General features: G+C 37.1%; 1 protein-coding gene across 2 annotated transcripts in view; it reads right to left on the reverse strand.

Moving 5' to 3' along the window:
• The window catches only part of Peak1 (pseudopodium enriched atypical kinase 1), a 218971-nt gene that overhangs the window by 104251 nt on the left and 98648 nt on the right, over positions 1-16072 (reverse strand). The window lies entirely within an intron of this gene.

Genomic DNA, 16072 nt, shown 5'->3' on the forward strand with positions numbered 1-16072 from the left:
TCAAAGATCAGAGTAAACTAGTCTAATCGAAAGGTATCATGGGAAGTTCTGCATAAATATTCTTTGAGATGGAGAAAGGGATGCTGTAAGGGACATCTCACTTTTTACAGTGAAGATGAAAACTGAGGACAAATACTTGGTACTAGAATTAGAATCCTGACAACTATGAACATTATGTCAAGCACTTACCACCTGCTATCTCTTTTGATTCTGCACTACTTAACAAAGAATTACCATCTCTATTTTACGGTCATGGAAATTAAAGATCAGACAGTTACCTTTAGTCTGACTCTTGGTCTAGGGCACACCCTTATGTTGGAGTATCTGAACTCTGGCCTCAGATGTACCTGACTGAGGAACGGGCTTCTTTCTATTTTACCACTCTTCACAAGTTTTCAATTTTTAATGATTCTTACTATGACCTGAGTATTTTTCAAATTACAGACACGAGAGTAACATTCTTATAGATGTCAGCAAATGTGCGCTAGGGCTCAAACACCTCCATTTTTAAGAGGCAGTTTACAGGGCGGGATTCGGTAGTGGGGGTGAGACGGGGTGTAAATCTCAGTGGTGACTGTTTGCCTAGTGTGAATAAGGCACTGGGTTAAATCTCCATCACCGCAAAAGGTGGAGGAGGAAAAGGAAGGGAGGGGAGAGGAGCAGAAAGGGGATAATGACAGCAGGCGTAGTCTAAGTGCTTCTGGTGTGCACCAAAGAAGGAAAATATGTACTTAGAGTTACACTGCCGGGAAAGAGCACGACATTGTGCAAAACAGCCATGCCCCCAGGACCTAAAGATACCATCACCCCAGACAGCGGGAAATACATCTAAGAATAGACGCCCACATTCTCAAGAGGTGGGGTGGGTGGTTTTTGGTTATTAAATGGAATATGGACATTTGTCATTCTTTAGGGCTTGGTTATAAGTTATTATTAGTAATGGTCAGGAAAAAAGCTAAACAACGAAAATTAGATTCGAGGTTCTTGTTTCAAAAGAAAAAAGGAGGGATGTAGATAAGACAAAAAGGTAGATTATTAAATCTTCTTTTAGAAAGCAACTACTAGTTTTAAATGTTTTACACTGGATTGGACTTTTGTACATTGTATACAAATTTTGTATAAGGATACAAATTAGAGATTACTTTTGTTAAAACAAACTGTACATATGTTTCTAATCTTGTTCAAGGTATTGTACCTATACAGCTCAGTTAACAATCTAATGCAAATTTCTATAAGAATTTCTTCATAATAAGTCTACATTCTAATAGATGTGTTGGTAAGAGTTTGCACTGTGAGCATCATAGTGTACTTACACAAATAGACTCACTAAATAATGCCATCTTACAGGGCTACTACTAGGTATTAGTCCGTCACTGGCAAAAACATTCACCATCATTACTGTACTTGTTTTTCAGCAAATTTCTTTCTATCCACTAGGTTTTGCCGACACACATTGCACCTACCCATTCTCTACCTGTGAAAACTCTGAGTAAGTAAAAGGGTTGGTACAGTGTAAGAAACAAAAAGCATACTGGCCCCAGAGTAAATTTAATAGGATGGTATTCCACTGATAATCAGAAAATGGACAAATTACAGACTCCACACTCATCCACACATGTATACATGCATGTATACCACACACATTTAAAAAAAAACTAAACTTTTTTGTTATTTTTATATGTTTTTTTCAGACAGGGTTTCATGTAGCCCAGGCTGGCTTTGAACTCTCTATGTAGCTGAAGATGACCCTGATCTTCTGATCTTAGTGCCTCTACTTCGAGAATGCTGGAATTACAGGCATGTACTATCATGTCTGAATTATATGGTGTAGAAACTGAACCCAGGGGTACATGAATGCTAATCACACAATCTACATATCCAGTTACTTTCCAAGCCCAATAAATATTTCTAAAAATAAATCTTTACATGAAATTTAACCCTCATCCATTTTCCACTTGGCCCCAACCCCAGGACTAAATGAAGTAACACTGGCTAGTTTTACCACACATTTAGAAGAATTTACAATTCTGGAAATCTAGTCTCAGAAACATAGACAAAAGATTCACAATACATTCTATGAGACCTGCTTTATCCTGTCTTACCAATCAAAATAGTATTTTACCAATTTTTAAAAAGATTTTGTTGTTTTATATACATGAATGTTTGCCTGCATGTGTATGTGTGTATGCATATGTACACACACACACACACACACACACACACACACACCATGTATGTGCCTGCCTGGTGCCCACAGAGGCCAGAAGGTGGTACTGGATTCCCCTGGGACTGATTACAGGCAGTAGTGATCTGCCGTGTAGATTCTAGGAACTGAACCTGAGTCCTTTGCAAGAACAAGTGCTCTTAATTAACTACTGAACCAGCTCTCAGGAGTCAAACAGTATTTAAAAAAAAAAAAACAAAAATTAATCAAAATTGTAGACTCAAACATAAACACAAAATTTTCCGATGAGATACTTTTCATAATCCTAAGTATGAAAAAACTGCTTTTACAATTACTAACTGAAGATTTTAGGATACAAAGGCAACATAAAAAATCAACTGCATTTCTACAAACAGATGATATATTAAGAGAAAGTAATAATATTTTTTAGTGATGCAAGGTAGTATTGGCCATGTTCCAGACAGGATCTCTATAAGCTTACGATCAGCCTGGGTGACACAGGGAGGACCCTGTGTCAAAAGAACAAACAAAACAAATGAACAAAAACCCCCAACCAAAGGGGCTAAACCTACAAATACTTTTTAAAGTGGCTTCAGAAAACAAAAAAAATAATGAAATGTAAATCCTTGGATATACAAATAAGAAAACAGGGATAGGTTGCATGTTGAGAAGTCCACACTGATGGGGCAGGCCCAGTGCACATACCTTTAATTCTGTTATTAGAGAGGCTGAGAAAGGAAGATAATGGGCTCACGGAGACTGAGCAACATAGAAAGACCTGCCTCAGCATGTGCATGTCTGCATGCACGCATGTGTGTGTGCATGTGCACACATGCACAGGCACGTGCACACTCCTGAAACACTAATAAAAGTTTAACAACTTAAATAAATGGAAAAGTATACTATGTTCTTCAATGTTCAACAAAGATGTCAGTTTTCCTCAAAATGATTCCTAGATGTAATAGAATCCCAAAGAAATTTCTTTTTCTTAAACAATATTTCATGGGCATTTTTCTATGTGAATGAATATTCTCCTATAACATCATTTGTAATAGTTCTATAATCTTTGATTTCCCAAATTTATCCTAAGATTACTCACCCACATGTTTAAAGTGTTTCCAATATTTCTCTGCTACAAACAAGATGTAGTACCTATTCTTCTAACTTAATCTTTGCACATATCTTTGTTATCTTAAGATAAATTGTTAGAAGTACAACTTTCGATTTAAAGGATATATATGAATAATGAATATGCACTTTTCTATTTTTTCAATATATATTTTCAAAATACTGTCTGGAAAAACATTTATCTTTGAATTTTGACTTTAATTTCCTCAGGAAAGCCTTCTCTGATTAGTCCTTTCTCATTATTCAATCTGTAAAGTTATTTTGCCTCATTAAATTATTCTTGTATTTATGGACAATGTAGGCAATTGCTGCTTTAATAATATATTATGCCTGTAAGTGATACCCTAACTATGTCTTTGAGGAAATATTAGAAGGAAAAAATACAGAGTAATAAACTGATAGGCTGCAAGGCTAGCATGAAAGGCTAAGGTAATTGAGACAAGCGTGTAATTAGAGTTCATATGAAAGCAGCTATTCCAGCGCTTAGTGAGCCCATTAGAAAGCATTGATTGCAGGTGGAGACTGCATTTTCTGTATTATCTTTGGAGTTAATTAGAAAATATGTTTTCTGAAGATTTTTCTCAAATTCTAAAAATCATGTCTCACAATGCATGAAATTTCTGACAATCACCTTCTGGCAAATAAGGAGTCTAACAGTCATTGAGGACCATCTATTGGGCCTTGTTCCCCTGAGACAGGAAATCATGTATATTAATTACAAATTAACCAGACTGTGGATTTCTGCAGTTGAAACACCCAAAAATAATTAGCTAGTATCAGTTATGTCCAATATTGTGAAGATATTTCAATGAAGAAAAATTAATTAGCCCTGTTAATGATGAAACTCATAGGACAGCACAGCAGTGGGCACTGTGATTGGGCTGCTATTTGATTTAGGAATTACCTGCTAATATTATTGCACAAGTTTTATTTTTATGTTTCAAGTATATGATTTTAAAATAACAGATTTCTAGACCCCTGCAAACATTAAGCAAATGTAATAAAGCAAGAGCATATTTTACATAACTGTATGTGTCAGACTATATTTAGGCTGAGAGAATAAACACAATCCATATCTGATTTGTATTTGACAAATACACAGATATAAGCTGCTGCTTTGAATGCCTACATGCTGTTCCCATGGCAACTGCATAAACACTTTTCTCACAACACACAGTCATCTTCATTCTTTACATCCCATTATTTCCCCTCTTTTTTTCATTCTCAAGGGAAAGCCCAATTATTCCCCAGGAAAAATCAATCAATGGTTGTCTAATCAGTGGCATTTGAAGAGTAGGTGGCACGGTTCTTTTTATGAAAACGCAGTTTCCACCAACGCTCTAACTATGTGATAAAAGACAGGGAGAATAATACTTGCTTTAGGAAAAGGATGAGTACACATTACAATGAATAACTTTGGAGAGAAATGAGAGTGTACAGTGGAAATCCATAGAAGGCTGACCCAAGCGATCACATACAGCTCCTGTTTCTGTTTTCCATGAGCACACTGTGTGATGGAGGCTCTGCTCTGGGGGAAGCATCTCTCCTTCCAACAGAAGCTTTGGTGGTCACATGTAAATTATTTTGCTAATTTCCTAATCAGATGTAATTTACTTAGAATGGCTAGCAGCGGGAAGCAAGACAAAGACTGTTGATTTTAAACAGCAACAAAGGGGTATGGAGGGGGCGACTCTCCTTCGCCTGTCCTCCTGAATTTGAGGTAATTATCTCAAATGCAGTGGCCTCAAATGAGAGAGATGACACAGTAGATTTTGGCCCTATTAGTGATTTCTCAAAGTCCCTAAGGAATAGCGGATCAATTAACATTCTAAGTGCTCAGAACACTCCCGCTCTTAGTCCTTTCTGGCAGGCAGAGCTTAAACGAGAGGGTGGGGTGGGAGTAGGGTTGAACCTAAGGAAACTTACTAAGGATAAGGTGGTATTTGCTGTTCCCTCCTCTGGCTATTCCTGACACTAAGATAACATGTACCTCTATTTTGTTATTGTATGCATGATTTCTTCAATAAAGGCTACATATGACCAGCCCATCTTATACACAGCTCTTTTGGATACTGGGGTGCTTAATAAGCTAAATTATTATTATTATTATTTTTTGGTTTTTCGAGACAGGGTTTCTCTGTAGCTTTGGAGCCTGTCCTGGAACTAGCTCTTGTAGACCAGGCTGGCCTCGAACTCAGAGATCCGCCTGCCTCTGCCTCCCGAGTGCTGGGATTAAAGGCGTGCGCCACTGCCGCCCGGCTAAGCTAAATTATTTATTCAAAAATGTTGGTACATTTTCAGTGTGTGGTGCTCCAGTTAGAAGATTTAACTGTGTTGCAATTTATCTTATCATTTTAATTACTCTTCTAAACCTTGCAGCCTCCACTCCCCAACTTCTACAAAGTTCTATTTCCCACCACCTCATTTATCCCCAAGAGCTATGACAAAGTAGGAGTCAAGGAGCCAAATTTGATTTTCTAGTGAATCATTGTTAAAGACTGACCTTTATTGCAATGGGTTCTCTATACCTTTGTTAAAAATATATTCTCTTTCTTTCCTTCTCCACTTCTTTGCATCTCTAAATGGTTTATTCTATCCATAGAGCTAGGGTACTTTTCAAAAATAATAGGTTGATAACTCCAGTTTCCTAGCTGCTATTGAATCAGCTAGTGTGAACTCTCCAATTTTGTTCTAATCAATTTTTTAAATTATTTTTAGTTTTTCCTTCCAAATAAATTTTATTTTGTGTGTGTGTGTGTGTGTGTGTATTTAAGATGGTCTCACACAGCTCCAGCTGGCCTCAAATTTATTATGTAGTTAAGGGTGGCTTTGAATATTCCCTATTTTCCTGCCTCTCCTTCCCAAAAGTTTTGATTAAAAAGCAAGTGCCACTATGCTCGTCTCTAAAAAAATTTAGAATCAGCTAAAACAAGATGGAACCTGTGGCTTCCAGCTACTAGGTAAGTTGAGGCAGCAGGACAGATACTTCAAGGCATCCTGGGAAATTTGTGAGACTTTATCTCACAATAAAAGATGAAAAGAGGACTGGAGTGTAGCTTTGTGCTAGGATACTCACAGGCCTTACTTAGGTCCAAGTCCGACTGCCCATATCACATTCATATGTGCACACCACACACACGCACACATACACAAACACCTTGATGTGGGATTCCCCTCTGTATGCTATGAGTATGTTTTATTGCTATTGGTTAATAAAGAAGTTGTTTTTAGCCAATGGCTTAACAGAATATAGCCAGGCTGGAAGATCTCTCTCTCTCTCTCTCTCTCTCTCTCTCTCTCTCTCTCTCTCTCTCTCTCACACACACACACAACACACACACACACACACACACACAGAGAGAGAGAGAGAGAGAGAGAGAGAGAGAGAGAGAGAGAGAGAGAGAGAGACAGACAGACAGACAGACAGACACACACCTGGGAACATATTTGTAAACCACCAGCCTTGTGGTAAAATATAAAATAATAGAAATGGGCTAAGATTTAAGATTTAAGAGCTAGCTAGCAACACACTTATATGATTGGCCAAGCAGTTTTTGAAATAATACAGTTTCTGTGTGGTTATTTTGGGTTTGGGTGCCTGGGAAACAAATGAGCAGTCTCCGCCAACAGTTTGGCCCCCAAATGGGGTCTGTGAGCAATGTGTTACAAATTGCTTAATGGTGACCCACTGCGACCCTGGAGCTGGGGCAATGGGCATGGATCTCAGAGGCAGCAAACATACCTCTGCCATGTTGGACTGGGTAGAACCAACAGGCAGGATGCTAGAGTTGGTTCTAGTCATGCCTGCTTATTAGCATTTGGGGGGGGGGAAGCACTCCTGGTCAGAAAACAATTACAGTCTCTGCCAACACACCTCCATGCACTTGTTAATTACTATAAAAATTTTTTTACTAGGATGGACTGGGTTTTATTTAGTCAACAGAACAGTTGAAATCATAACAATAAGACCTAACCCAAAAGTTGAGCACAGGATCTATATTCATTGGGGTCACGTTTGATTTCCTTCATAAGTATAGGTCTTCAATATAGACTCAATACCTACTTTCAATTTATAGACAAATATTTCATATTTCACGGTATTACTGTTTTATATATTTTCAACTTCTAGTTATTAACAGTAAGTAGAAATTTGATTTTTATATGATGTTGAATTATGAGACTTTGTTATTGCAACTATTGTCAGTTCTAGACTTTTTTGTAGATTCTCTTAAATTTTCTATACAGAAAATGATTTAGTTTGCAAATGCAGGAGCTTTGTGTTTTCTTTGGTGAGCTGGCTATGGCATCCTTGCCTTGTTCTCAATCTCACAAGAGAAGCATACAGATAGACGTTCACCTCTAAGAGCGCTGGCTGTAGAATGTGCATGTGTCCTTTCTACCTCTAGTTTGCTGAGACTATTGTTTTGTTTGCTTTTTTAAATCATGAACTTACATGGTATCTAACTATTACTGTTTTCACTTGGGACAGGGACTCACTCTGTATCTCAGGCTGGCTTTGAACTTACATGAGACACCATGCCCAGAAATACCTAGTTACTAAGATAGAAAATCATACCAGAGTTGTTTTCTTTTCATTTGTTGAGATGGAGAATCGCATTGACTTTTTTCATGAAGATGAAAGGAACCTGAATTCTTAGGCTAAAACCCACTTAGACACAATGTATTATCAATTTTACTTGTTGCTGGGTTAGGGTTGCTAATATTTTCTTGAGGATTTTCTGTGCCCATGGCTTTAGTTTCCTTTTCATCAATGTATTTAACATGTTTAGTACAATACTGATTTCACAAAATGAGTTGGAAAGTGGGGCTGGAGAGACGGCTTGGTAGTTAATTACAACTATTAAGGCAGAGGACCACGGTTCAGTTCCCAGAACGCACATAATGAGCAGGCATTAGCAGCTGCAGTTCCAATGGATCAGCTACCCTCTCTGGCTTCTACGGACACCACACATGCATGTAATATAATCACATACATGTAGGCAAAACAATTCATATGCACAAAATAAAACTTTTAAATTTTTAAAAAATGGGTGCAAAATTTTTATTTTCTTAGCAAAATTTAAATAAAACTGATAGATAATTAAATATTTTACTGATTTGGGTTTCTAGCAAAAGGCATCTGGGCCTAGAATTGTCTTTAATAGGAAATGCAATGTCAATGTTAATTATTTCAATACCTACAAGACTCTATAGGGCCTGTCAATAAATGTTTTCTTAGTTGGGCAGTGATGGAACATGCCTTTAATCCCAGGAGGTAGAGGCAGGCAGATCAGTTTGAGTTTAAAGCCAGCCTGGTCTACAAGAGTTATTTTCAGGACAGCTAGTAGTACTGTCACAAAGAGAAATCCCGTCTCAAAAAACCAGAAAAAAAGAAAAAAGTTTTCTTTAAGGTTATTAATTTCTGGGCATGATGTTTTGTTAATAGAATTCTTTTATTGTCCTTTCACATGTGTAAGATCTGTGCTATTTCCTCATTCATTCTTTTAATAATTTATGGCTTCTTTAGGGCTAAAGGGAAAATTTATCTATCTTCTCAAAGAATCATCTTTTGGTTAATTTTATTGTTTTTGTCTTCTACTAATTTTAGTAACTTTTTCTTCATTAATTCCTTCCTAAGTTGCTCTGGGTATAATTCTTCAGTTTTTTCTATTTTCATAACAAACACTTAAGTCTTAGTTTGAGTCCCTTTTACTTTGCTAATTAAGCACTTAATGCTTGAAATCTCGAAGTGCTTCAGCAATACCCCACAATTTTGAGATGCCGAGGTTTCATTCTCATGAAATTAAGAATATTTTATAATTTCCCTTTTGAGTTTTTCTTGGACCCGTGGGTCATTTAGAAGTAGGCTGCCAGGCCTGAAAAAAGAACGGAGTTGGTAGAACACTTATTTAGAATGTGTGACGCCCTAGGTTTGATCACTAGAACTAAAAAGAGCAGGTGCTGTGGCGATTGTCTGTAATTCCAATGCTCAGGAAGTAGAGGCAGGAGTATCAGAAGTTCAGATCATCCTTGGCAAGATGCAGGCAGGGAAGTTCTAGGCCAGTATGGACCATATGAGACCTTATTTTCTACAGAGTTAAGATTTTTTCAGATATTGTTCTGTACTAACTTACCACTGGTTAACCCAATCATCTGCTGGTAGACAGACACTCTTGTGATTTCCATCTTTTGGTTTTGGTGAATACGCCTGCTGTAAACATTTGTGTAAAATGTTTGAGACTGGTTTCAATACTTTTTCATGTGCACCAAACATCAGAACAGCTATGTCACATAGCAATTCCACACTTACCTTTGTGTGTGATGAAACACCAACCTTTTACACAATGACAAACATTTCATATTTCCATTAGCAATACATAAGGCTCAAACTTCTTTATGTTCCTGCCAAAGCTTATTTCCTTTTGTCTTCTTTCATCACACATCAAAAGGAATGATAACTGAAGTGTTTGTTATTATAGCTCTCCCCACCAGTGTGAAATAGAATCTCACTGGGGCTGTTTTAGTTTGTGAATACCTGCCTGATAATTGGGGAAGATTGCATAAGCATCCAGAAGTCCTGGTGCCTTTACCTTCTTGGCAGATGTACAGTGGAATACAGAAGAAAAACCAGGCCAAAAAAAAAAAATTTAACCTGAAAATAAAGATACTGACAGCATTTCCTCCTCTTTGCATCAAAACAAAGGCTCTGTGTCTTCTTTCCTTTTTGGTACAAGGTGTGCAATGACCTATAATACATCATTAGTATGTGCTATAGCACCTAATTGTATTTTTTTGCTTGCTTGCTTGTTTTTCTTTTTTATATAGCAAACCAATAAAAGGAAGTAAAAGCCAGGCCTGACTCCAAGAAAAAGAAGTTTTGTTAGTGATAGGCTTCTTTTCATTTCTGTAACTGGCATTTTTAGATGGGTTTTGCTGTGACGACCAAGTACCAGAATTGTTATTCTTTAAAAGGGTATAAACCAGAATGATAATGAGATTTCTCTCCTACTTTATTTAGCTCCTAATACATGGACAGAATTAAAGTACTATTGGGGTTGGAAATGAAAAGTCTGTGTAATTACCAGAATTTTTGCAGATCTACAATATTTCACCATCTAAAAAGATGCGAGGATAAGTTGGAGAAATGGTTTAGTGATTACAAGAAATGTCTCTTTTGCTAGGGTACCTGGGTTCGATTCCTAGCACCCACATAGTGACTTACAACCATCTGTAAGGGGACCAAACGCTCTCCTCTGCCCCTCACAGGCATCAGCATGCACATGGCATACAAACACACACATAAAGTAACTAAAGAAAAAAAATAAAACAGAGAATGACTTTCCCTTCAAACAGAAATGAAGTGAGTGGTGTCTGCATTTATTCTGCTCTCCCATCACTCACATGTTCAGAGACATTCTGACTGTAATCAGCTTCAACATTTACTGCTAATTACAGCTGGCACAATGGATCAAAAGATGAAAATGTGTTCTTCACATCCACATTAATCATCTTGGTCACAACTGCTACAAGTCCTAACCTTTTTCCAACACTCCTTTCCTGAGTTAGAAACTAAGTGAAGTCATTTCTAAAGAAAACTAAAAATAATAACAAAAAACCCATCAAACCAAACCCTCAAAACCTGTCCAGAGAAATACCCAACGTCGGGGTGATTTTACCATGCTGTTCTCAGAGGTGAACTGTTTCCACACAGTACCACGGCAGTCTTACTGCACAGGACTGTCCAGCATTGTCTTGATGGGCATGTAAGCATAGAAGCAGACTTTCTATATGATACATTCATCTCTTGGTAATTTACTGCAAATTACTTCTAATGCAATTATTCCAACAGTAAAGAATTTCAAAAGCTTAAGAGTAGACATGACCATGGATATGGTTGTTTGCCACCATAGTCTGAAAACTAAAGAATGATAGGTCACATTCTTCCAAACCACAGCGAGATTTAAGACATCAGTGGCTCTCTATGTAGCAAGAATAAAGACATAACTCAAGTGCATATCTCCACTACTGACTTAGAGAATATCACTGACTTTTTTGTTCTATTTGTATCTGAGATAAAAATAACATAGCTTTTATGATATTTAAAGCACAAGCTGGATGCAAAGCATTAAAAAGTTCTGTAACGTTATAAGGAATATATAACTAGCCACAGGCCTGTTACTCGGCATTATTGACATTTTGGTGATTACTTTTCCCAACTGTCCACAGTTAAAATAATAATCTATGGTTAAACATACTGAGTATGTATAAGCTATTGAAGAAATAAAAATCTTTAGTTATTGATAAAATAAAAGATGCTGCAAAAAACTAACTATACACCTTCATGAGGGTTTTACTGATTTGCAACAACAACGCTGTTAATAGCAATACTGTCTCTTTATGTGCAACTAGGTATGAACAAACAACTCAAGAAGGTTCTATTTAGATCTTTACAAAGTAAAATAAAGTCAGAGTAAACATGCGGCTTAGAGTTCAGGGTATGGAGTCAGGCAGATCTAGATCTGTCTTTAGCTAGTCATTTGATGGTAGTCAATTCAATAAACTTCTTTGACAATAAGTTTTCCATAAAAGTAAAATGAACTCTTCAATAACACCCAAGTCAAGCAGGGTCATGAGAGTTAAGGCTAATGCACAGAATCAACACTTAGGTATTTCCAGCATTCTAAGTTGACAATGTTTTGGTACTTGAAGTGAGGTCTTTGACAGGTAATTAGGTCAGGAGGGTAGCGTCTTGATGAAACCCTAGAAAACTTGTTTGTGCCTTCTGTAAGGATAAAGAGAAAGAAACCATTCATGAGCCAAGACAGACACTCTCACGAGTCTAGTCCACAAGTGCCTTTATCATAGACTTTCTTGCCTTCAGAAGTGGGAGAGATAATTTTCTGTTCTTTGTAAGTTGTTTAGAGAAAGGCATTTTCTTTTAAAACAACCCAATTAGACCAAAGCAGAATGTGCTGGTTTGAATAAGATGTCCTCAATGTGCAGAGAGTAAAGGATTTTGGAACACTACTAAATGAGATGTCTTCATCAAATTCCTTCCCTCCGGGCTCAGGGAGCTATGTAGAAGAGGAGGCAGAAAGTGCCAAAAGTGCCAGAGGATGTGGATGATTCCAAGAAAACAGTGTCTCCCAGATACATCAAGTCTGATGCCCATATGAATTCAGACTGCAGCAGAACAAGGCCTGCACAGAACAGGTCCCAGTGCTGAGAGGGAGAGGCAGGCACGGGCTTTCACCCCTAACCAAGAAGCTATCTCCAATTGACATTCACTTGGAAAGGAAAATTTAGCTCACTCCAATGAAGTCTCACTGCGTATATCAGCCACACTTAAGAGTAGGCTCCATGCCCAGAAGCAGAGAGCCAACACTAAACAAACCCTGGTATTTTTTTAGAGTCTTTTACTCACATTACTTTGTTCAGGCATTTTTTATTTGTTTTACTGGCATTGTGCCTGTATATTATGGTTTCCAATTTTGTATTGTTATAGACTTTGTTTTCTGTGTGTGCATTTCTTTTTATTATAATTATTCTGGCTTGTTTGTTTGCCCATTTGTTTTCTAAAGAGACAGAGAAAGTTAAGTCAAGGAGTTGTGTGGGTGAGGAGGTGGGGAGGATTTGAAAGCAGTTGGAGGAGGAGAAACTGTGATATACTGCCTGAAAAAAAATTTTACAATAAAAATATGTCACCCATAGTCTCTGGCATTTGAATATTTGGTCCCTATTGGTGGCACTCCTTGGGGAAGGCTAGGGAGGTGTGGCCTTGTTGAAGGCAGTATGTCACTGGAGACAGACTTTGAGAATTTAAGGACTACTATTTCAAGACCGTTCTCAATGATTTCTATTTGTGTTAAAATTATGAGCCCTCGACTTGCTTGTCCTGCTGTCGTGTCTTCACACTGCTATCATGAACTCTAGCTCTCTGAAACCATAAGCCCTAATAAACTCTTTCTGTTCTGAGCTGTCTTGGACAATGGGGTTTTATCACGACAATAGAAAAGCAACTAATATAAAACATATGAAAAGCTGATGCTAAAACTTGACATCTGGTAAGCATTCAATAACACTAGTTACTATTATTTTAAGTAGTTTTTACTGGGCAAAGTAAACATAGGCTTCCCTTTATTCAAGGCCTATCAAGCCTTACAGGTTCGGGGCAGATAGAGCTTTCAGTGGACTCTTCTTCTACCCATCCACAAGGATCACAGCTTACAGCTAATGAAATAAACTTAAAACTGGATGCTTGACTTAACTTGATCATTAAAGTTAAGTTTGACTTAACCTTAACCTTAATATTACGGAATTAGAATGTCATCCTTTACATTATATCTTCTCTAAAGAGGCCATAATAGTTTATGCAACTGAAAATCTAAATTTCTTTTTATGTAAGGTAGAATTCTGAGAACTGTATAACTGAATCTTATTCAAATCTTTTTAGACTGTGGACTTGAGACATGTGGCTTATATAGGCCAAAAAGATACTATATAAATATAGATGGTCTTTAACTCTATGTATCTCCTAGACATGGTACCTAACTCAGAACTGGGATAAATGGAACAAATAACCTAACTCATCTGCTTTACTTTATAGAGAAGTAAAGTGTTAAACTGTTCCCTTTTAATATTTTAACTATGACAACAAATTCAGTAGTTTAAATTATGGCAATTAATGAGTAGAAAAGTATAGCCGACACTGTCAATTTTAATGATCCTACCCAAAGCTATTGAAAAACATTCAGAAATAGATGTGAACAGCATTAGGAATTCTATAAAACATGGTAAACATATCACAATAAAATGTGGCAAGGTTGTATGGCTTTCATTTGGTAATGATTAAAAATTATAGTAGATATACTAAAATATAATAAACTTACATTAATGGAGCAAATCTAATTGTTTTTCATGTATGAGCGAACCCTGAGCACTTTTTAATTTTTTTATTATTTTTTGTTTGTTTTTTAAAGATTTGTTTATTTATTATGTGTACAGTATTCTGTCTGCATGTATGCCTGCAGGCCAGAAGAGGGCACCAGATCTCATTACAGATGGTTGTGAACCACCATGTGGGTGCTGGGAATTAAACTCAGGACCTCTGGAAGAGTAGCCAGTGCTCTTAACCTCTGAGCCATCTCTCCAGCCCTGAACTTTGGTTTTTAGTTGTATTGGAAAGGTTGCTCTCTAAGACTTTAAGTTTTTTTTTAAATAGTGGTTGAAGACTAGAGAGAATTAACTGGACATTTACAAAGGGATGAATGTGACTATATAACTATGAAAGACAAGATCATAGAGAAGCTCTAACCACAAGTAGAACTAGAGAATTTTTTTTTAAATCAGTGCAGGAAAGAGTAATTAGAACATCCATTCATGCTTTGGTACATGATTTATGAACTTAAATAACTTCTTTAAAACAGTCCTATATTTCTTAGGATCATAAGGACTAGTACATAATACCGTCAATTGATCAGCTTTTCACATTTGCTGCATTCAACAGCAAGGAAGTGGGTCGGGTCAATTAATCTCATTTACTAATACACAGTACTCAAGCAAACAAATGGTTACCCTCAAAATCAAATGACAACCTGTGAATAAAGATTACAGTTAGGATTAGAGAGACCACTCAGTTGTTAAGGCATTTGCTGTTTAAGCATGAAGACCTACATTCAAGTTCAGAGTGCTCACATAAATGTTGTATAGGTGTGGCAGCCCTCCTATAATCCCAAGGCTTGGTAGGCAAACACAAGGCCAACCGGCTAGCTAGCCTCAATGAACTGGCAAGATCTGGGTTCAACAGATAAACAATGCCTGTGGAAGTTAATTATCAACAAACTGACACAATCTAGAATCTCCTGGGAACCGTTTCTGGAACTGTCCAGGTCATGCTAGCTTGTGTGCATATCTTTGTACATTAATTGAGGTCGAAAACCTACCCACTGCCGGGTGGCATTATTCCCTATGCAGGGAGATCCTGAACTGCGGAACACTGGAGAACGTGAGCTGAGCATAAGAATGCATGTGTTGATTTTCTCTCTGCTCTAGATTCAAGTTCCTGCAACGATGGACTCTTACTTGAAACTGAGAACTTAAACCCTTTCTCCCCTAAGCTGGCTTTGCCAGGGTATTTTAATACAACAAGAGAAATGAAACAAAAGCAATACTCCATAAGTAAGGCAAAGAGCCCTGAGGTCGATCTGATGTCAATGTGGGAACACGTATGCAAACACCCGTTCGTATTCACAGACCACAATAAAAGTTATGGTTCAGAAACATAAGAAGCTGCAAATATATGAATCTTTATAAACATGCATTCAAACAATTTTGGCCTAAGATCAAGAGTTAAGAGACTGATTATCCCAAGTCTTTCCAAACGTGTTCTCAGCCTTGCTTGACATCTAACAGTCTTTTAAATATCAAAAGAAGAAAAACTTCACAGTCTCTCCAAATCTCCTTCTTTCTATTCTGGATGCTCTATTGTTTTTTTTTTAAAGGTAGAAAGGGTCAAAAAGAAAATAAATATGAAATTACAACTTCAAACATGAAAGAACAGATCTGATACCAAGTAAGGAAACTAAAATAAAACTCAGAAGGTAATTGTGCAAAAATCTTTAAGGCATTGGCCTTATTTGTTGGAAAGGGAAAACATGTTTGAACGACAGATAATATAGACTATATTCCTTTCCATTAAGTTTATGCTCTTGTAAGAAGCTGGAGTAAAGAACCTAAAAATTCCCTTGAACAAACATTAAG

The sequence above is a fragment of the Arvicola amphibius genome, chromosome 3, assembly GCF_903992535.2.
Source record: "Arvicola amphibius chromosome 3, mArvAmp1.2, whole genome shotgun sequence".
Lineage (NCBI taxonomy): Eukaryota > Metazoa > Chordata > Mammalia > Rodentia > Cricetidae > Arvicola > Arvicola amphibius.